Consider the following 21,180-nt stretch of genomic DNA (forward strand, 5'->3'; position numbering starts at 1 on the left):
TGCCTCTCCTCTACCACATAAAGAGATGGAGTACAGACACCCTCCTCCAGTCTTCACACAGGGACCTGGGCCTGAGTTCAGAGGGTAGCAAGGTGGTCAGTGCAGTATCAGACAGGAGATCAGCAGGGGAGAGGAAGAGAGAAGGCAGATGCAAAGAGGAAGGTCTTGAGGTGCTTCCAGAGCCGGAAATGGTTCTTCTCAAGTTTCAGAGAGTCATGGAGGCTGTTCCAAAGTGAGGCGTCAGCCGAAGAAAGAGATCTGCCCCCCAACTTGTAGCTTGGAGAAGCGACTGACCCTCAAGGGTTTGGAGGTGGAGGAGTGAAGAGCTCGAGTAGGAAGATATTTCCAAAGAGAGAGTTGAACTTATTGTGGTCCCAGCACCCAGAAGGCCTTTTAGACAATGCAGAGGGTCTTGAACTTGATCCTTGTGGCCATTGGGAGGCAATGGAGGGATTCCAGGACTGGAGAGATACGATCCCTGGGCTTGAGGCCAAGGACAGGTCTTGCAGTCCTGTTCTGGATGAGTTGTAGAGGAAGGAGAGTAGAGGCAAGCAAATGTAGAAAGAGGCTGTTGCATTAGTTCAGCCTTGAGAGAACCAGAGTTCTGGAGACAGTGAGCTTCTGGGGGAAGGTGAGGAAAGGAAGAATATCTCTGAGGAGGTGCAGCTGGTAGTTTGACTTCTTGGAGACATCAGAGATGTGAGGAGAGAAGGAGAGTGTGGAGTCAAAGATGACCCTGAGGTTCTTAGCGATTACAGATGGGAGCAGAAAGAGGGTCCAGAGTGGCCAGCAAAGAGTGACAGCAAAGGAAGCTGCAGGTCTGCCCAGGAGGAGGATCTTACTCTTACTGGCATTAAGGCAGTGATCATTGGTGGCACATCCCTCCTGGATTGCAGACAAACAATTCCAGAATGAGAGAGGGAGAAGAGGTGGCTCAGGTGAGCCTGAAAGCGAGCTGAGTGTCATCTGCATAGCACTGAAAGTTGGCGCAGAGAGCAGCAATGCAGTGGGCGAGAGGTGCCAAGTATTGGTTGAAAAGCCAGGGAGACAGATTAGACCACTGGGGAACACCACAGGCAGAGAGTGAGATAGAGGAGAGGAAGGACCCAAGTTGGACCTGGGAGGGTCAGTCAGAGATGAAAGAGGTCAGTCAGGCCAGGGCCTGATCAGTGATACCCAGGTTATCATGGAGCCGGTTGAGCAGGATGGTGTGGTTAACCGTGTCAAAAGCAGAAGAGAGATCGAATAGGATGAGAACAAAGGGGTGATTAGCATCAAGGTTAGAGAACAGGTCTACACGATGACCAGGAGAGAAGTTTGCATGCTTCTGGCCACTTTGAAGCCAGACTGATGGTCATCGAGACAACCAACACATTCAGTGTGAAGATTAAGCTGAGAGATGGACAACTTTTCCAAGAGTTTGCCCAGGAAAGGAGTGCTGAAGATTGTGCTATAGTTAGCCAGACCGGAGGGAGCGGCTGAGGATTTCTTAAGAAGATGGTGCACAGGAGAGTGCTACAGGGGGGTGGAAAGGTTCCAGTGGCAATAGAGTGGTTGCAAAAGTTAGCCAAGGCTGGAGCGAGGCAATCAATATTGTCCTTGATCGTTTTGGATCAACAGGGAAGAACCTGTTTTGAGGAGACTTTCATAAATTGGACTTGTCTAGAAACCTTGTCAGGGGTGAACAAACAAAAGGAAGAGAAGGTATGATGAGAGGTGGCAACTGGGAGGCCAGAGGTAGAGGAGAAAGTAGAGGAAGAAGGAGGAAAAGAAGAGAGGGTGGACAGGATGTCCTGGGTCTGAGAGATAAAATGTGACACCAAGGCCATGCAGAGGGCCTGGAAAGGGATAGGAGAGGTAGAGACTGCAGCAGGATTGGCCAACTCCTTGAAGATTTTAAAGAGTTCGGCCGAGTTGTTAGGTGCCACAGAGACCCTGGCTTGGGGTGTGGGCTCTCTTTATAGTGTGGACAGAGAGTCAGTACTGCTTTTGGAGCAGGCGGCAGGCCAGTTTGTAAGAGGATGCACAAGATGCCAGCCATTTCCTCTCAGCCACCACACACTTGCATTTAAGGATGACGTGTGAAGGGTACAATGACGTATAAGGATTAAACTTCTGATTGGGTAACAACAATCTAATGGCTACTCCTGAAACCACCTCTAAATTGATAACAATAATAAAATATTAATTAAATGATTGACTATTGGTTGGCATAATACCTTTTGGGTGGCCTAACATTGGGGGTTTTGATTGGTTGGCTTCGTACGAACCAATCTTGGGCAACTGACAGGTCTTCAAGACATGAGCCAGACAGCAGTAGGGGGAGAGAGGTCCACAGACTGCTTTCCTTTCATTTAAAGAAGATACCATCATTTAGGCCTAGGCAATACACCAGAGCTATTTCTTGGTAATCAACCTTGTGTGGCGCCTCATGTCTAGGAATATGCACAAGGAGTAGGGCATGTTTCAAGGCTCTGCAATTTTGGGTCACGTGTTATGAGACCACATTTTCAATTATTTCACCCTGCATTTATTCAGATTTCAGCTAATAATAGTGTGAGTGTTATGGTTCCTTTTACCACAGGGAACACTCTTGAGAATTAATTGTGGGGTCTTCTTAGGTTTGTGATTTGCTTGCACCTGGCTCACAATGGTTGGTTGTGCTGTTCCAAACTTTATTTAGTCAGCAAGAATTCTTATGTCCTGGGATCTATTATATTGCGCCTTTTCTGCAGCATTCGGACCCTCCCTAATTTCTCATTAACATTGGCTCTGATTACCAGCTACTGCCCGAGCTCTGCATGGATCGCAATTTAGGTAATTTAAGCTTCTTACATTTTCAGGAAGTCTAGAGGCCTTTTATTTACTTAAAAGTGTGCTGTGCCTTCCATTTTGGAAAAGATTGTTGCCCATTATTGTTGTGTTTCTTTGTTAGTGAGCTATATCTGTGTGTCGTTCATGTTGCATTCAGCTTATACATGGCTTATGATAGTATTCTCCATGTCTTTATGGATGTCGTGTTCATCTGCCTCTCAGCACTAAATTGTGGCCCTTCAGAGGAGAGATGCTGTAGCAGAATACCTCCTTCTGAAATAGGAGACACTGTGTCAGAATACAATCTGCCCTCTAAGTGGAAGAATCCTTACCAGAATAAATCACACCCTTGAGCAGGGAGATGCTGTAGCAGAATAATATTTCCCAATGTGGGTCTGAAACTCTGTATCAGAATACACTCATGCACCTTGTAGTGAGAGAATCTGGATCATAACAATTAGAAAATCACTGTGTGAAACCAGGGATGGCAAATAACTGTTAGTCCAATGGTACAACTCAGCAAATGATTATGTACATCTATGAGGTTGATGTGTGACATAATATCTATGATGGCAATAGTAGCTAAAGTATACACCAACATGTCATTTAAAGAGCTTACCTTTTACTGTGAAACGGATTCTCTACTCACAGAAGTTTCAAGGGTGAATGCCTCAACATAAATCAACTTTTAAATATATGTCATTTTGAAAATACTTCACTTATGGGCATTCTATGGTGCAAGTAGACAAAATCATCTTCCGGCTGGTTTTCGACATGGCCTTGTGCTGGCAGTTTATACCTACATTTGTTGACTTCTGATATGTTTCTTGGACCCATTTGCAGTCTTATAACAACTGAAAGAGTGGCCATCTCCTACTCCTATACTCCTTTTTTTGTAATTTTCTAATGTGTCCAGAAGAGCTTGAAAGAATTTAGCACAATATCAGCACCAGTTAAACTAATAAAAACATTAAAGTATATATTACAATGGAACATATATTTGTTAGCTGTAATGACTGAACTGCTACATAATTAAGCATATTTTCTTACCAAAACACATACTGTTGTTTAGTAGCTCTGAAGGAAAAATATAAATACTACTTTCGGAATGGGACAACTGTGACTTCCTGAATACTAAGGAGTAGGCATTTGGATTGTAACGACAGATGCAAAATACAGGTCATACCATCACTGTAACATGCTTCTCTTTTGGCCCTCTTTAACACTTGTGTGCTTTTGGAAATAGAATATATTCTTTGCCTTCAAGATGTTTGAACAGAGGTGGCCTATTTTGTCAAAGCAGCTGTGGACGCAATCATAAGGGTCAAAGTGAGTAGCTAGTTTAAATGCATTTGAAGAAGCAAACATTCCAAAATCAGACCCATGTAAGGAAGGAAAGGTCTTTTCAGACCCACCCTGGCATTTCCATATGAAATGGACCTCATGTTTACCCGAATGGAGGGAGGCGTGCCCACATTTGTTTATCAATTCTAATAATTTGGCCTTAAAGAAAATTGTACAAAAAGACAGTAAACAGAGCCATTTGGTGAGACATTCAAACTTTTTTGTGCTACCCTAAAACACCATCATTTTCTAGGCCATGCCATGATTTCACAAAAGCCATCCCTCCCCCTGCCCAGCGCTGCGCACAGTGAGCCCAGCTATCCCCTTCCTCCTTCCCCTGGTAGCTCTGCTCAGCCCCATTTCTCACAGAAGTGCTTTGCCGTGTATTGTTGCAAATACTCTGTATCCTTCTTTCTTCCTCTGAGCTCATTTCCCTGTGTGTGACCGAAGCAAGCTCTGACCTGCGTGCCCATTCGCCTCCACAAACCTGCCTGTGCCACCTCGACCCCTGCCTTTGTAAGTTACAGTTTACAGACCGTTTGCCCACATTCCTTTCTCCCACTTTGAAGTAACTGCTGGATGACCCTTCCCCTCCGGACCTCCCACAACTGCCCACCATATACCTAATCCTCTGTGACCATATATCCTCCTGCAAAACCAGCACCCATCTATGCACTTAACTATTTGGGTGTCACCTACACTAACTATGCTGATGACACCCAAATACTAAGAGCTAGCTTATTCCACATTAGAAAAAAACACAAAATTATGGCTCTTCGAGCGGGAGAACTAGCTCGCTAACCGACCAAGGCCTCAGACCCCAGAGAGCTTACTGTAGCACCTATTGTGTATATCACTTTGACTGCAGCCTATAAGAGGGCACACGTTATTTATTTACTGTAATGTTTTTGTAGTTAAATATGTCTGTATGTACATAATTGTGTATAGTGATTTGCTTATTTACTGTAATACTGTAACTTATGCTAGTTCTCCCGCTCGAAGAGCCACAATTTTGTGTTTTTTCTAAATGTGGAATAAGCTAGCTCTTAATGTTTGAATGTCATCAGCATAGTTAGTGTAGGTGACACGCAAATAGTCAAGGTCGTCAAACAATGGTTTGGTAAACACATTGTTTAAAGTTGGAGACAAGCAAGATCTCTGGGGGACTCCGCAGGTAACAGGGAATGGCTCAGCCGAGGCTTCAGGAGCGATTACTCTCATGGATCTGTTGTCTTGGAATGATTGGATCCATTTGTTGGCTTTGGCAGAAAAGTGAGCTGCTGAGGTTAGTTGGTTGCAAAGAACTTTGTTGTCTACCAAGTTGAAAGCCACGGGTAGGTCTAAAGGTCTAATAATAATAGTATGGCCAATTTACCTTTGTCCTTAAGTTCTTCTATTTGTGTTTTAAGGTCAATCAGTGCCGTTTCAGTACCATGTCTGGGTCTGAAGCCTGAGTGTCTGAGTCTGAGGAGGTTGTTATCTACGAGGTGTTCTTGAATCTGCAAGTAGGTTGCTCAGTCTAAAATTCTCAGCAGAATGCAACTGTGGTGATTGGTCAGTAATTGGTTGGGATACTTGGATGTAACGTTTTTTTTAGAAGGGGAAGGTCCCAAGCATCTTTTAGATTTTTGGGAACAATGCTAGATTTAATGGAAGCGCTGATTAGGGATGTGATGAAGGGGGCCAATTCCTTGGCTGCTTCTTTAATAATGGGGGCAGGGCAGATGTCCCCTTGACATTTAGGGGGTTTGAGATTGGAGATTATGTCCTCCACTTCTTTGCTCGAGAGAGGTGAGAAGTTCAACGTTTTCATGGTATTTGGCGTGGTGGCTGGGTGGGTGACCAATGGTGTAATAGATGAGAGACTGAGTTTTGTACCTTCAATTTTGTCTTGTAGCATGGTTATTTTGACTAATAATGCTTTTTGAATATTGGTGAACCAAATGGTGTCTTTGGTACAACAGGTGTCTGGGGGAGGTACAGTGGTTTCTAACTCTTTGAGAATATTGAAGAGTTCTTTGGTGCTTGAATAGCTTGGTTTATGTGTTTGTTGTGTGTTTTTCCTGGTTTGGAAAATTGCCTCTTTATAACTGAGGGCTGCTAATAGGAAGTTATCTTTGTTGGAGGTTGTGGGCAGACCCTTCAAAGTGCTTCTGCCATTCTTTCAGCTTTGCGTAGCGATCTAAGTTGTGGGGTGAAACATGAATTGAGGTGCGAGCAGGTTTTTGCTTTGCGTAATTTGATTGGCGCTATGGTTTTGATTGCTTTAAGAATGGTGTGGTTGTAGAGGTCGACTGGGACAGTGGGGTCTGAGTGTGAGGTGGTGGAGTTGATAATTGGTTGTAACAGGGGTAGGAGTTTCTCCACAGTGATATCCCGATTATTCCTTGTGTAAGTGGGGGGTGAGAGGTTTTTGTGATTAAACTGCATGCTTTCTTTTATAGTGAAAGGGATAATGTAATGGTTTGACCAGATGTATGGTATGTGCTCTAGGATGGTTATGTTGCAGTTAAGGTCAACCAGCCAATCTAGCATCCTTCCTTTATTGTGGGTGGGTTCAGTGATCCGATGTTGAAAGCCTAGCTCAGCAATCTTGTTGGCATTGCATTCAGGTCTTTAGGGTCTTCGAATCCTAGGTTCAGATAGCCCAGTAGGATGATTTGGGAACCAGGCTTTGTGTTGGTTGTAAGGAGAAGTGATATGATTTCTTTAAACATGGTTAGTGGCCCTGGGGGTCTGTAGAGAAGGTGGATAGGGATAGTTATGGATGCTGAGATAGGCAGTTTAACTGACAATAATTCAGCTGAAGGAAGAGCTTGATTGAGTGAAGGTTTAAGACCTAGAGTGGTTTTTGCAATGAAGGCAACACCTCCGCCTTTGGCTCGGTTCACTTCTCTGTCGAGGTGGATGATGAAATATTGATCTGGAATGGCCAGGGACACAGAGGGTCCTACAGCATCATGGACCCAGGTCTCTGTAATTGCTAAGAAGTCCAGGTCATGGGTGATTATGAGATCGGCGATATCCAGTGCATGTGCCGGTAAAGACCCAGCATTAATGAGGGTACACTTGAGATGGATGGGAGTATTCTTCTGCTTACTTTCCGATTGTATAGTATTTGTTGAGTGTAGGGTAGTATTGATTAGATTATAGTTGGTGCTGGAGGCAGTTACTTTAGTGGTGGGTTTGGGTGTGGGTAGTGGGTAGTGGGTGGGCTGTTGTACATCTAGAGCCTAGTCTTCTTTTTCTATTTATCAATGAGCACGGCTGGTTGGGGGTGGGTTTTGTGGTAAATTGTTGAATCCATTGGGCTGGTTTGAGGGCATTGGGCTTATTGGTGGTTGATGGTGAATTGAGCACTATTTTAGGTATTGCTTGGGGATAGGGTGTAGGAATGATGAGGGTGGTATGCTGTTAGAAGAGGGTAGGCATTGGGCCATGGTTAGTACAAAGAGGTGTGTTTTGGGCCATGTATTGGAGTCCTGGTTGAGGAACTGAATTAATTTCTGCATCATTAGTGGCCATAGTACGCTGACTCATAGCACTAAGTAACAATGGTAGGTATGGCCATATGGTATATATTGTTTGCATTTTTTATTAACAGTAAAGGTGACATTTAAATAGGAAATTACATACACATGATTCATTCCGAAAGGTGGAGGTTGTACCTTGGAAGGGAGCCATTACAGGTTACAATAGTTGTATGGAAGATGTAAACAATTATCATAATGAGGTTACATAAGGATATGGTCATCAGTCTTTCTTTGTATGCCTTATAATCCTGAGGTGTTGGTTGATTAATGTTTAATTTTATACACACGTGTGGCAATTAATGGTAGTAAAGGTGCATAGATTTCCTAGTTATTGGAATTTACATCAATGAATAGTGATGTTCAATATCATGGGCTCATTACAAGGTATGAGGTAAGGGATTACTGGCACCGGTAAGCGTGCCGGTGCCAGTAATCCATTACCTCCATATTCCGAGGTCCCTTAGCTGTAGCCGCTAAGGGACCAGGGAGCTAATAGCGGGCCCGTTATTAGCTCCATCCCCATTTCCATTGAGCCCTATGGGGGCTTGAATGGGAATGGGTCTCAGAAAGGGGACTTACCGGGTCCTCCAAGGTTGGAATGACCCGGTAAGTCCCTATTTCGAGAACCCGGACCTGGAATGCGGTAAGGGGGTAGCCATGGTGCTAATAGCACCATGGCTACCTCCTACCTCGTAATGAGGCTGCATATATTTTACAGATTTACGTATTAAAACAGGGATACAGACTGAATTGGGCTGTCCTGAAGAAAATGTGGTGGCGCTCTTGAGATTTTGTGAGCATTGACAAATATTTAGACAGACCTCTATGTACCCAGCTATTGTTGGATTTCCATTGGTTGGCAACTAGGACTATGATATACAACTAGATTGTCAATGTTGTCCTATAGTCACATCCACTCACGTTGTGTGACAAGTTCAGTAATCGGACCGTGTCACAAATGGATAGAAATCCCTCACATCAGGGGTAGAAGACCTTCCAGGGTGGAATCAAACAGCAAGGCACATATATATATACTTTGAGTTTAGATGCATAGAAAGATGGCAAGCACTATTAACCAGTACTTACATGTTAAGAGTGAACAGCACAAACAAATTACAGTGCAAGCGAGTAGGTCCCAAGTGACAGGGAGCACTTTAGGCGATAGGGTGAGCATTCATTAGATAGAGCAAACAGTAACAGATCCAGACAACATGCACGATGCACTAACATTTTTGCTAGCTTCCTTCTGCATGAAATAGATAGTAGCTACAAGAATACACACACAAATAGGTGCATTTATAGGTAGGCCTTAAGCCATGAAAAGGATGGTTGTGACAGAATAACATAGAGGCAAAGGTTAGCCTTAACCAGATGTATGCACACACATGTCAGCAAAGACCGAAAGAAACAAGAAACACTTCAAGTAGTTATATGACTACACAGTAGAAACACTAAGAAATAGAAAATGTAACATGCGCGCCCATGAGAAGTGTCAGGAAGTGCCTGATACCCCTGGAGGGACTCCTCTGCATCTCCTGCATCTCCATGTCGAGACTTGCTTTGTTATCTGCGACAAGGATACAAGTAATGTGGATACCTACCTGGACTGTTATATATGGACTACTATTACTTGCTAGTTTCATCATAGTCCTTACATTTATTGTAAATAAATCCATATACAGCTTTAAATACCCACTATTTTCTCTTTACCTTATGCCACACCCCCTTTGAATTCGCTGCCTACTAAATTTCTGGTGTGCACGCCATGCTCACGCGCCTATGAGAAGTGCCAGGAAGTGCCTGATACGCCTGATAGGCATGAGAGGCGGTGGGGGCTTTGGCGGCTGGTAATGTGGTCTTCTCGCTGTTTTGTTGTCATCTATCCGAAAATAACACAGCACCTTAAAATTGCTGAAAAGTGCCATTCTATAGTATTTGCACAGGAGCGTACGTGATTGAAGGTACTCTCTGTCTCTCTAAAATAAGAACTTTATTGCAGAGATATTGACATCGTTTGTATGAGCATTTACGGTAATATTACTGGGTCTGGTTTATTTCAGTATGTGTGCGCATATACGAATGATTAGACAAAAACTAGCCTTTACTTCTTTTAGTGCTACATTGTGTATGCCGAGAGGTAATTGGATTCCACACACTAGCCCACGTGATTATTGGGACTGGCTTACTTCAGCACTCTAGCACATGTGCACATCTGTGAATGATTAGTTTAAAAAACTGAGCCTCTACTTCCTTTAGTGCTACCTTGTGTGTGCCGAGAGGTGTTCCGACATCACATACTAGCACACGTGTATATCAGAGTCAATCCCAGTTAACGTGTAAAACGTACGAAGTGTAGGGGTTGATAATTGCTACATTTGTGTACTAACAATCGCAACATTTGTGACGTTTTCTCTGCGGTGTGGTCTTGCTGGATTTTGTTTTGCAAATATGGTAGGAAACCTACGTAGTGGGAAATGTCTAAGACCATAGCTCAAGAATGTAACACACAATGGGCCTCATTACAAGTTTGGCGGTAGCCTTGCCGGTAAAATCGGCAAGCTGCTGCCGAACTTGTGAAATTTACCGGCGCCTGGGAATGGGCAACTACCAGGTCATTACTGGACCCGGTATTTGCCCATTCCCGGGCGCCAGTAAAAAATGCTCCCCATTCCCATTTGAGCCCCATAGGGCTCAATGGGAATGGGGAGGCTGGATGCATTCAGAATGGTGCCCGCGCATCCGGCATGCTCTGCTCGTGGGTGCCGGACTGCCCGCCCAGTCCCACCTGGTAGGCAAAAAGGCACCCGCGAGCAGAACTCGTAGTTTGCCCGTCCGGTAACTAGGGTACCGGCAAGCTTACCAGTACCGTAGTTACCGGACCAGCAAACTTGTGATGAGACCCAATATATATATTAACACTTTATAGGTACATAAAACATAGATTAGGCCTCAAAATAAGGCTAGTTTGTTGGTCATATCGATTATGGTAGGCCACAAAACATCATGGATTGTTTTACACAGCAAAAGGCCTTCAGTTTCAGCCTGTACATGAGAAATGCCTTGAGAAGGCTTGAAGCCTTGAACACAGTGTAAAGTTTCGGACTGCAATTGGTTAGGAGTAGGAGGTTAAACTCGTTTCCAGGCACAAGACAAGGGAACATGACTTAATTATATGTTGCTACTAGAAGCAGACCCTGTGAGGGGAGATGTAGACTGCTGCGCAGGGATTAGCTACGAATAAGAATGATTCAGCCCGGTCTCACACATCCAACAAGTAAAACATTTAACTAATGAAGTTTCTGCTCATGTTCTTAGAAGTTAACAAAGGCAAGGTCAAAACTCTGATGGGAACAAGGCTATGTGCAAAGACATGCATGGGGCAGAGTCAGTCAGACAAAAGAGGCACATCGCCCCCTGTAGGAAAATCATCCACCTTTGAATGGGGACACATACACTGAATAATGTGAACTCACAGCTAAGGAAGAGCACGTATGCAGGACTAAGAGAAATCAAAAGGCCTGGGCTTATAACAATGGTGATACAAAGGTTGTTCTTCGATTTATGACAAATCCATGAACTATAGATATGTATTAAACAACGTGACCATACATTTATACACACTTACAAAATCCATTATTTAGACATGATCTTGGTCTCAGAGCAAGAGGCTGGAGAGAAAACCCTATGAGGCCATACACACAAAACATGGGAAAGGAAGGTGAGCAGTTACATGTTTCCAAGAAGAAGATGCATTATTATACTGTCAGTTGAGCAGCTGAAGCGTAGGAATGGTAAGATGGTGTCAACGTTTAGTTCTCATGAGAACAGGATGCAAAGCATAGTGTTGTTGCCACACGGTTCACACCTCACTATTCTATTGGTCAACAGTGACCAAAGCGACCCAACCCAGGAAGGTCAAAGGTGCTCCAGCAATCAAATGACACAAAATATGTTAACCCATTGACTGTGCCAATCACTGTCGTGAGAAACTAAAGAGTACCACCATTAAGTCATTGTCACCAGGGTTAGGAGAGGCCAATAGGAGCAGGCATTGTATAGGTTCCCCTACAGAGCAATCATCACTGAACAATCAATGGTCAGTATTTTCAAAGTAGTCTTTTTCTTTCTCCCATTCACTTCATTGACTAATTGGTGTATTATACTATATTGATTTTTGGGTCTAACCCTATAAGGGGACAGAGTCACTTGAAAGAAACTTATTCCAATGTTAGCTGGTTGGGCAGTGCTGAAATAGGCTTTGAACTCTTGTGCATGATTGTCTAAGCGGGTTCGAAGGCATGGATCACATTGATCTGAGGCGGTAGCGGGTCAAATTTGAGTGAATGCTCTGCGCAGTTCAAAGGTGTCATCAAACAATGCAGGTTGAGGGAGTGTTTCAATGATCTGGAGTGGTTTGAAACAATAAGTACCACTGGTTCTTATCGACAAGTGATGCGATGATCCAGTGGATCAGGTAACGCTGTGATGTGATGTCCTGGTGGTTCGATGCTTGATTTGATTTGGCAGTTTGAAGTCATCTTGATGATGCGCTGGTGCTCAAATCGGATGAGTGATGAGGCTCCACTGGGGATGTGGCATCAAGCCAGTTTGATGATCCAAACAGTGGTGTTTCGAAGTTGGAGTGATTGTCAATGGAATCACCAGCTGGTCCCTCTGCTTTGAAGATGTTGAACATGGTTCAAATGTGTCTCAAATCAGTTTGCATATTGACAGCAGGGATCCTGGGTGTTCTACCTTTCGAGTGCTGTGAAACCCACTGCAGAGCTCTTTGACCAGGACAGGTTTGCTAGCAGAGTGGTAGTCCCTGGTCCCATGCAAGAGTCACCCTTAATGTGCCCTGTTAGTGGGTAAGGAGCAGAGCTTCCCTTTGCATTGGAGCACTCCATCTTCATCTCAATGGCCGAGGGCTCTGAAAAAATCAACTGTCACAAAAGAGGTCAAATTGATTTCTTTCTGATGTTCCTGAAGGTCCATAAATGAATCAAACGAGAGAGAGACCCCATTTTTATTAGTCAAAATGCCTCATTGTGTTGGAGGAAGCATGCCTGCTTTAAGGGATCAAATCCCCATTCAGGAGTCACATGAACGTTGTCTTAAACCCAGAATGCCTTGTTCCTTAGAAGTGGAGGAGACAGGAAGAAGAGAAAAAGCCCACAGAAACATAACAAGGAGAAATGTTCACTCAAAATAGCATGTGCTCCCTGACTGTCTGAACTCCACCCATTTTCCAGACTGGAACTCCAAAGGCTCTATGGTGTGTAGCTCCTTGTGTGATGCAGACCTTTGTTGTGGAATTGGCTCTTTGAAGCCAGACTCTCAAAATAACTCCAGGTGGGAGTTCCGAGACCTGGTAAGGTAGGAGTTATCTTTCCACCCAGTGAGTCAAAAGAGACATGGGGCCTCATTACGAGTATGGAGGTAAAGGAAAAACGATGGTGTTAAAGGATTACTGGCATCGTCTACCTCTCCGGTCCATTACGACCCAACAACCCGCTATTAGCGGCACCATAAATAACGGTGCAGCTAATAGCGCAATGGGCGGGGGCACGCAACCGCACATGCCGGCAATAGCGGCATGGCGTAAACAGGAGCCGAATACAAGTACTGCGGACATGCTAATAACGGTCTACATAAGACAGAAAAGTACCTTACCGGCATGGAGCAAATACCGGAATCGTGGACCACCCGTAAATGGCCATGTGCAGTGTTCCCAGCTGTCAAAGGTGCACACAATCAGCACAGATGTGGGCAATATAGACTGGGCCAGCACAAAAGGAGCACACCCCACCCCTTCCCACACCCAATCACACACAAAAATGATTCCAATACTTCTGGCAATGCTCGGGCTGGAGGACATGATTGCAGTGGAACTGCAGCAACAACAACAACACCAACAACAGGCAGCACAGAGGAGATGCAGGAGGAGAAGGAGGGTGAGGCAGGCCCAGCATGCCTCACCTGTGCAGCCAGTGGTACCACGCAGGCAGCCCCAATCCCTTGCATCAGAGCCAGTCCAATCAACCGAACCCCTGAGCAGATCCACACCCTGTACCATCTGGACCGGGACACCATCACCACCGTTGTGGACATGATACATGACGACATTGTCAGCCTCATTGAAATACGCACCACCATCCCACCTCTACTGAAGGTAGTGTCTGTGCTCCACTTCCTGGCCACAGGCACCTACCAGCACACAGTGGGGCACATGCATGGCATATCACAGCCATTATTCTCACGTTCGCTGAACCAAGTGCTCGATGCCCTCCTGAAGCACACTGGCGACCCCATTTTCCTACCACGGACAGCCCAGGAGATCTCCAAAACCAAAGTTGGTTTCCATTCACTGGCCCGCATCCCTGGTTGCATTGGCGCCATCGACTGCACCCATGTTGAATTGGTGGCCCCACATGCAATGGAGGCAGTGTACTGCAATCGTAAGTTTTACCACTCCATTAACGTGCATATGGTATGTGACTCAAACAAGATCATCACACATTGTTGTGCCCACTTTCCCGGATCAACCCATGATTCACTGGTCATGCGGAACTCCACGATACCATGCTACATGGAGCGACATGCAGGGCAGAGATCCTGGCTTCTCGGTGAGTTGCATGTCAGGCTCATGGCATTGCGATGTAGGTAGGTGATTGGGGGGTGTGATGCATACTTCACTTGGCTGACATTGGGGGGGGATGCATACTTCACCTTGCTGAGATTGGGGGGGAGAGATGCATACTTCATCTGGCTGAGATTGGGGGGGAGATGCATACTTCACCTGGCTGAGATTTGGGGGCGGAGGGATGCATATTTCACCTGTCTGAGATTGGGGGGGGGAGAGATGCATACTTCACCTGGCTGAGAGTACCTGAGAGGATGGACCATGCTCATACCCCAAATCAGGCCAGACTTCACCTGACACCTGACCCCAAAATGCAAGACGTAAGCTGCCCTACCATGAAAATTATGCAGTGTTACAACCATTCCATAGCCATCAACATGTACACTGCACATAATCAGAACGTAGCCCCCGAAACACAATGCAGCGACAAGCAATTGGTATGGCCAATGCACAGCACCAAATACCATCATCAAGAAGGACAGTTCTCCATTACTGCTTACAAAGGAGTCACATGAGGGCAAAATACATGAACACACCCCAACACCAACACAGAGGTCCACCAAAGCAGCATGTCCACATCTGTTGTGCAGAGTGAGATCATCATGAGTCTGCCATCAATGGTGACAGGATGAAAGCATACAATTGACTACACAGCACCCAGATCATGGCAACAACCGACGTGGACTACCACAGTGCATGGACACTCACAAGGAATAGGACACCCCTGCACCCACTAGAAGATGCCACGCACACCTGTCGATCTGATGAATACACACATTGCAGTTACGTCATTAGGGCCTATTCATGCATGGATATGTGGGTGCCAACAGGAAATAAATGCATGCTATGCTGTCATTGATACAAGTTCCATATGATGTGATCACTTAAACATAACCATTCTTGCACACACGCAGGTGATGCAGGCTATCCCTTGAAGAGGTGGCTCCTTACCCCAGTCCGGAACCCGCAGAACAGGCACGCAGAGGACTACAATCGTGCACATACATGTACCCGTGTGGTGATTGAGCAGACATTTGGCCTTTTGAAGGCACGGTTTCGCTGCCTCAGCAGGTCTGGTGGGGCACTCCTGTATGGGCATGAGAAGGTGGGCAAGATTGTCATGGCATGTGCCATGCTACACAATATGTGCATCAGACGGAATGTGCCTCTGCCCCCTGACGCTGAACTGCAACCACCTGACGATGAGGATGAGGAGGGTGGAGATGGGGATGCACTTCAGGGAGGCAGCAATGCACATGAGGGACGTGCCATGCGTCAGACTTTGATAAACCAATGTTTCTAGCACACATGGATGGGGAGCGTGACATGGAGGTGGGACTCAGGGCACTGTGTGTGTCAGGGACATGGACACTGTAGACTGTTCACCAATAAAGCACACGTACACAATAAACAATGTCCGCTCATTTGAATTCTGATTTCACAACAGGTTTATTGAAGAAATGTAACATATTTAGTGCAGAAGCCCTCCACCCCACACACCCTCTCCTCCCTCCCCCCTCAACTTCCCCACAAACCCTCTCCCCACTCCCCCTCCCACCTCAACTTCCCCACACACCCTCTTCCCCCTCACACTCTCCCCTCAACTTCCCCACACACCCTCTACCCCCTCTGCCTCCCCCTCAACTTCCCCACACACCCTCTCCCCCTCCCCCTCCCACCTCAACTTCCCCACACATGGTGTGCACTCGCATGCACCATTGTTCTTCAGGAGTTTGGATTGCCAGGCTGCACCTACATCCCTTTTCCACTGGCAGCATCGGGTGGACCCCTGTCTGACTTGCGCACATTCCGGACAGACCTACGCAGGTGGCTGGTCTGTCAGGAGCTGCTATTTGAGGAGGTCTCTGGTTGTTGAACCACATGTGTGGGACGCAGTGCCTCCAATGCTGACACCATTTGGGTGAGGACCTACCTCACAGCCGCCATTTCACTACATATGTCTTTGCCCGTGGACTCAATGGCAAATTTGAGGGATGCTGTGCATTCCCTGATTTCCTTCCTTGCCTGGCCACATTCGGTTATGTGCTGGGTCAGCAGCCCTGTCAGCTCCTCCTGGCACTGTTGTATTGCCCTGATGCCCTCCTGCCTGTCCCCGACACTGGTGGATGTTCTTGGTGCCTGCAGAATTGTTGAGGCCTCATGCATGCTCCCCATGGGGCTGAAGCTCCCTGGCCAGGACTCAACCGCGGACAGCTCATGGTTGCTGGCATACTGATTGCTGGGTGGGGAGTGTTGGGGTGACTGCTGGGGGCCTGTACCAGTAGGTGTTCCGGGTGTCGGAGTGTATAGTTCATCATCAGACACAGCTTCCGTGGCAGCTGTCTCCCCAACGGTACTGCTTGCAGTGGATCCCGTGCCTTCAGCCACTGGCTCCTGTGTGGATGTGGCTGGTGGGGGTGCTGTGGTGGTGTCAGTGATGCAAATTTGTGCTGTCGGATCCAGCGTTGTGTTGGGCCTGCGCAGTAGTCCAGGTTGCCCTCTTCCCCTGGATGTTGAGGGACGGTTTGCTGGTGCCATGCCCCTAGAGCTCTTGGCTGGTGTCGCAGCATCCTCCCTGGGGTCCTGATCTTCACTCTCAGATTGTGTGCCTGGGGGGACCAAGAGAGGGAGTCCATTAGTGATGGGTCTACATGCATCAGGCATGCATTGGGGTAGCTGCATTTCTATGGAATGGCAGGTGATTGGCATTGGGGTAGTGACATACGGGTTGCTTGCCTTTTGGGTGGGTTATACATGGATGCGTCTGGGATGAAACATATATGGGGTGCATCATGCATGTCGGACAAGATGGTGCTGTGCACTGCCTGTAGGGAGTCTTGCAAAAATGTGTCTGGTGGACCCTGCTTTCCATCATTGCACTTTCAGTTCAGGGGGACATCATTGTGTTGTTCTTTACAGTGTTGCATTTGGGACACCTACCTGCATCAGCCGATGACGGGGCTCCACGCTCCATATCGAGTGGGACTCCCTCGATTGCCTCCATCCCAATGGTGATTGCACAGATCTCCTCCCAGGGTTGCATCTTTATGGGGGAGGCCGCACCACCACCTATTGCCATCCCCAGGTTACGGTTTGCAGAGATGATGTTGCGGATGCGTAAGCACAGGTCGTCCCAGCGTTTCTGGACATCTTTAGCTGTGCACGGGGTGGTGCCAACGGCACTCACTTTCTGTGCCACCTCCGATCATATCTCTTTTTTCCACTGCACTGCAGGTCGCTGAATGTTATTGGAGAACACAACATCCGCATTTTCTGCCAGAGTCTCTGCCAGCATGTTGAGCTCCTCTTGTGAGAAGCGCTCCTTGCGCAAGCGCTTTAGTGCCTTGGGCATTGTAAAATGCTGCAGGTATATGTTGGGAGAGGTATGGTGGTGATATGGGTCCTGGTTACAGAGGATGGCAATGGGATGTGTTTTTAAAGGTGGCCACCGTGCTCATTCCCATTCCTGTGCGATGACGCTACTTCTGGTCCCGCTTATTAGCGGTCACTGCTAATAGCGGTGACCGCTAAAGCCGGTGGCATGGATGGCGGTGGAGCAATCTGTGCTTCGCGCAATGCCGGGAAAGGCGATTTTTCGTTACCGGCATGGCACAAAGCTCGTGCCCACGTACTCGTAATGGCCCTCTAATAGCAGCCTTGAAGCAACACGGACACAGTATTTGCTCCATGCCAGTAAGGGCTGTTACTTACCTCCAAACTCGTAATGAGGCCCATGGATCCTACCTTTTGAAACATTAATTGAAATGCAGACAGGAAATTGCCTGGAATCCACATAGCCTCTCATGCCTTTGTGAGCTGGCAAGGATGACACTGGTATGCTACTAATCAGAAATGGTTTTAATATGTATGTGAACTACCAGTGACCATTCCACACCTGAGGTATGGCTTATATTTCCAGATGATCCTGCCACCTGGTTGCTCATTTTTCATAATGATCATGTTTTCGGAACAGAGGAACCAATTTCATTGCATCCTAGATACTGCAGTGGGTTTGCCGTCACAGTAGCTGTCAAACAGCATACTCTTTGCCACAAAAAAGCAGGCACTTCAGATCAGGATACTGATACAGCAGGGCAGAGGTGTACACTATGCTGTTGGAAAGTTGGAAAGGAACATGATGAAAGTGAGTTCTGGTTAGTAGGCCACCCTTTCTGAGATGGAATTACCTACATAATTGTCTTAGTTAATCAAAATGTTTTAGGAAATTAGGGCTTTTACTACCTTACCAGATGTCAATTCCTCTCAGTCACTCTGAAAGGAAAACAACAGAAAGGGGAAAAGCACAATTTAGACATTCAGCACAACAGAACAGTTTCTGGAAGGCTTGGAATGATGAAACAATCTAAGGAGTTGCTATGGATGTAGAATTTACTAGAGGTTAAAGCCATATTCCAAGATTCCTGTCTTTCCGGTGACAAAAAAGCATATTCAAGATAAGGTTTCACTATTCTCTCATGTCACACAATCAAAACAATGGACTTCCTTTGAGAGAGGTTTTCCATGAGACTTTATGATTCTTCACTGAGGGTTCCCTTGTGGCAATCAGGAGCTTCTCTAATGACTGCTCTTTTATTGCTTTAATAGTATCTTACATGTTTTGGTTATAGAAAAGCTTTAAGATCTTGATTTAGATCTCCCATTCCCACCTGTGATCTTCTACTGGTGCTTAAGGTCTTCTCATCAGCAGCCTTTGAGCCCTTTTTGTGAAATATTGCCTTTAATTCTGTCTGCTAAAGGTCACTCTTTGTTATCATAAACTCTGAATGGTGCTTTGGGACCTAGGAGGGTTGTTGTGAAGAGAACACTTCTTGCGCTTACTTTCTAAATGTCTGCACTTTTTCCTTTTCAATAATGCTGTCGAGGTTCTGGTGGGGTTTTCATTGTAACCAGTATATTAGTCTTCTTTCTGTTGTTCCTTATGTGATATTTGCGAATGCGTCCATTTTGTATTGTTAGGATGTTTGGTAGGCTGGTCATGGACTAACTTGCTCACAATCTCGCTGTTTGAGACTTTTTGCCCAGGAAAAGACAGCTTTCATTCTCAAAATCAGAAGATGGATTTGTTTGGGGATCTCTTAGTTTAATCTGAATACTTTAGTTGCAGTTGCTCTGATTTTTCAGGATCGATTTACCAGAGGGATAGAACTCTCCTGGACAAAATGCAAAGAGGTGCCTGTATCTGAGGTATGCAAATCTTCATCTTGAGTTACTGAGCCACATGTGGCACATAATGCAAACCTGATGTGGCGGCCTAAGGGGCTGACCTTCGTACAGAGTGACTCAAAGCAGCTGCAAAGTAGAACTATGTTTCACTGTTTAATACATTTTGCAATTGTTTAGAATGATGTTCGGCTCAGCTTGATCTATGTGCACACACTGTTTAAGCTTCTTAATACATATTAATTGATAAGCACAATGAAGAGAAATAGCGAAGAAGTGATAATACTCTCATGTAACAGTCATTTTCAATACACTGAGTCTGACTCTTCAGCTTCAAAGTCCTACTTCTCACACTTAGTTGTGGGCAAGACAGGGATGCAGTATTATTTGGTGTAAACTGGTACTACTTTGAAGACCAAGGAAAAAGCGAGATGGTGTGTATGCACTCCCTTTATAAATATAATTAATAGGCAGTAGATGCATGTTCTTAAGTAGCAGGCAATCACAGTGAACGACTATGTCGAGTAGTATCCAGTATAATCAATATTAGTGATACTATATAAATCAGATGCATGTTCTTAAATAGGAGGCAATCACTGTGAAGGACTTTGTTGAGTAGTATACAGTATAATGAAGATCAGTGATACTATATTAATCATCATCAAGAATGAGAGCATCTCTTCATTTCTGACAATTCTCCTTGCACATTTCCAGATTCAGAAGATCAGTTTAAAAAAGAGCACATTGAATGAGGTGTTTGGTCCCCTGCATTGAATTTGTTTGCCTTTTGCAAAGCAGAGAGCACAAGTAAAGAGTGAAACTAGGAAAAATCACTGTTACTGTTAAGGGTTGATTCTCTGTTATGTAAAGAAAATGAAATTCCTCTTGGAATAATGGAAGAAGAATGTAGAGCAGAAACATCCATTTTGCTGCATGGCCCTTCTCCAGTGACTGAAAATTGTTTAAAGGGGCAAACAAGGAGGAAACACATTGGGCTGCAGTTTGGCAGTATTTCGGTGGTAAATCTGCCAATAAACCGCCAAACAGAATGACTGTTATCTACACTTGGTCCCACTGATTTACCATAGAATTATAAGTGGTGCTAGCTTGGTGTAAGTCCCCATGTTTGAACGCCATAGGACTTCATGGGTATTTCGGCAGAATTAAAACTGCCAGTAATTCTGCAGGTGGTAATTGCACAGTTTTTTGGTGGAAAGGTGGCAAATACAACTTCAACATTCCGCCAGTGGTATTCCCACCGAATTTGCTGATTTTTGTCCGTAAGGTGGCTGTTTTACCTTCAGCATTATGTAATGCAACAATATTGGAATAACAACCATGTTACTGCCATTCTTTACTTCACTGCCGTGCTCGTAATGAAGCCCATTATGCCCTGCTTTTACACAGTGGTTTACTGGTCTGCCCATGAAAAAAAGAGCCCTAAGCGTTTTTCTTTATCCAGGTTTAAACTAACAATGCCAATTTTAGACACCATAGCCTGTTTTCCCTACAGTGTTCGACCATTCACATTTTCTTAGTTCCACTGCAGTCTTAAACCCCTACTATCAAACACTGTTTCTTTGTTTTCTCCCAATGGTTTTCCTTTTTTCCTGGATTTCTCATTTTCAGATTTGCCATGTCTTTCATTGTATTGCTTTCCAAAAC

General features: G+C 45.4%; 1 protein-coding gene across 1 annotated transcript in view; it reads right to left on the reverse strand.

Annotated features, from left to right (window-relative positions):
• The window catches only part of IL17REL (interleukin 17 receptor E like), a 747,013-nt gene that overhangs the window by 17,602 nt on the left and 708,231 nt on the right, over positions 1 to 21,180 (reverse strand). The gene's annotated exons all lie outside the window — the stretch shown is intronic.

The sequence above is a fragment of the Ambystoma mexicanum genome, chromosome 12, assembly GCF_040938575.1.
Source record: "Ambystoma mexicanum isolate Mex_15411 chromosome 12, UKY_AmexF1_1, whole genome shotgun sequence".
Classification (NCBI taxonomy): Eukaryota; Metazoa; Chordata; class Amphibia; order Caudata; family Ambystomatidae; genus Ambystoma; species Ambystoma mexicanum.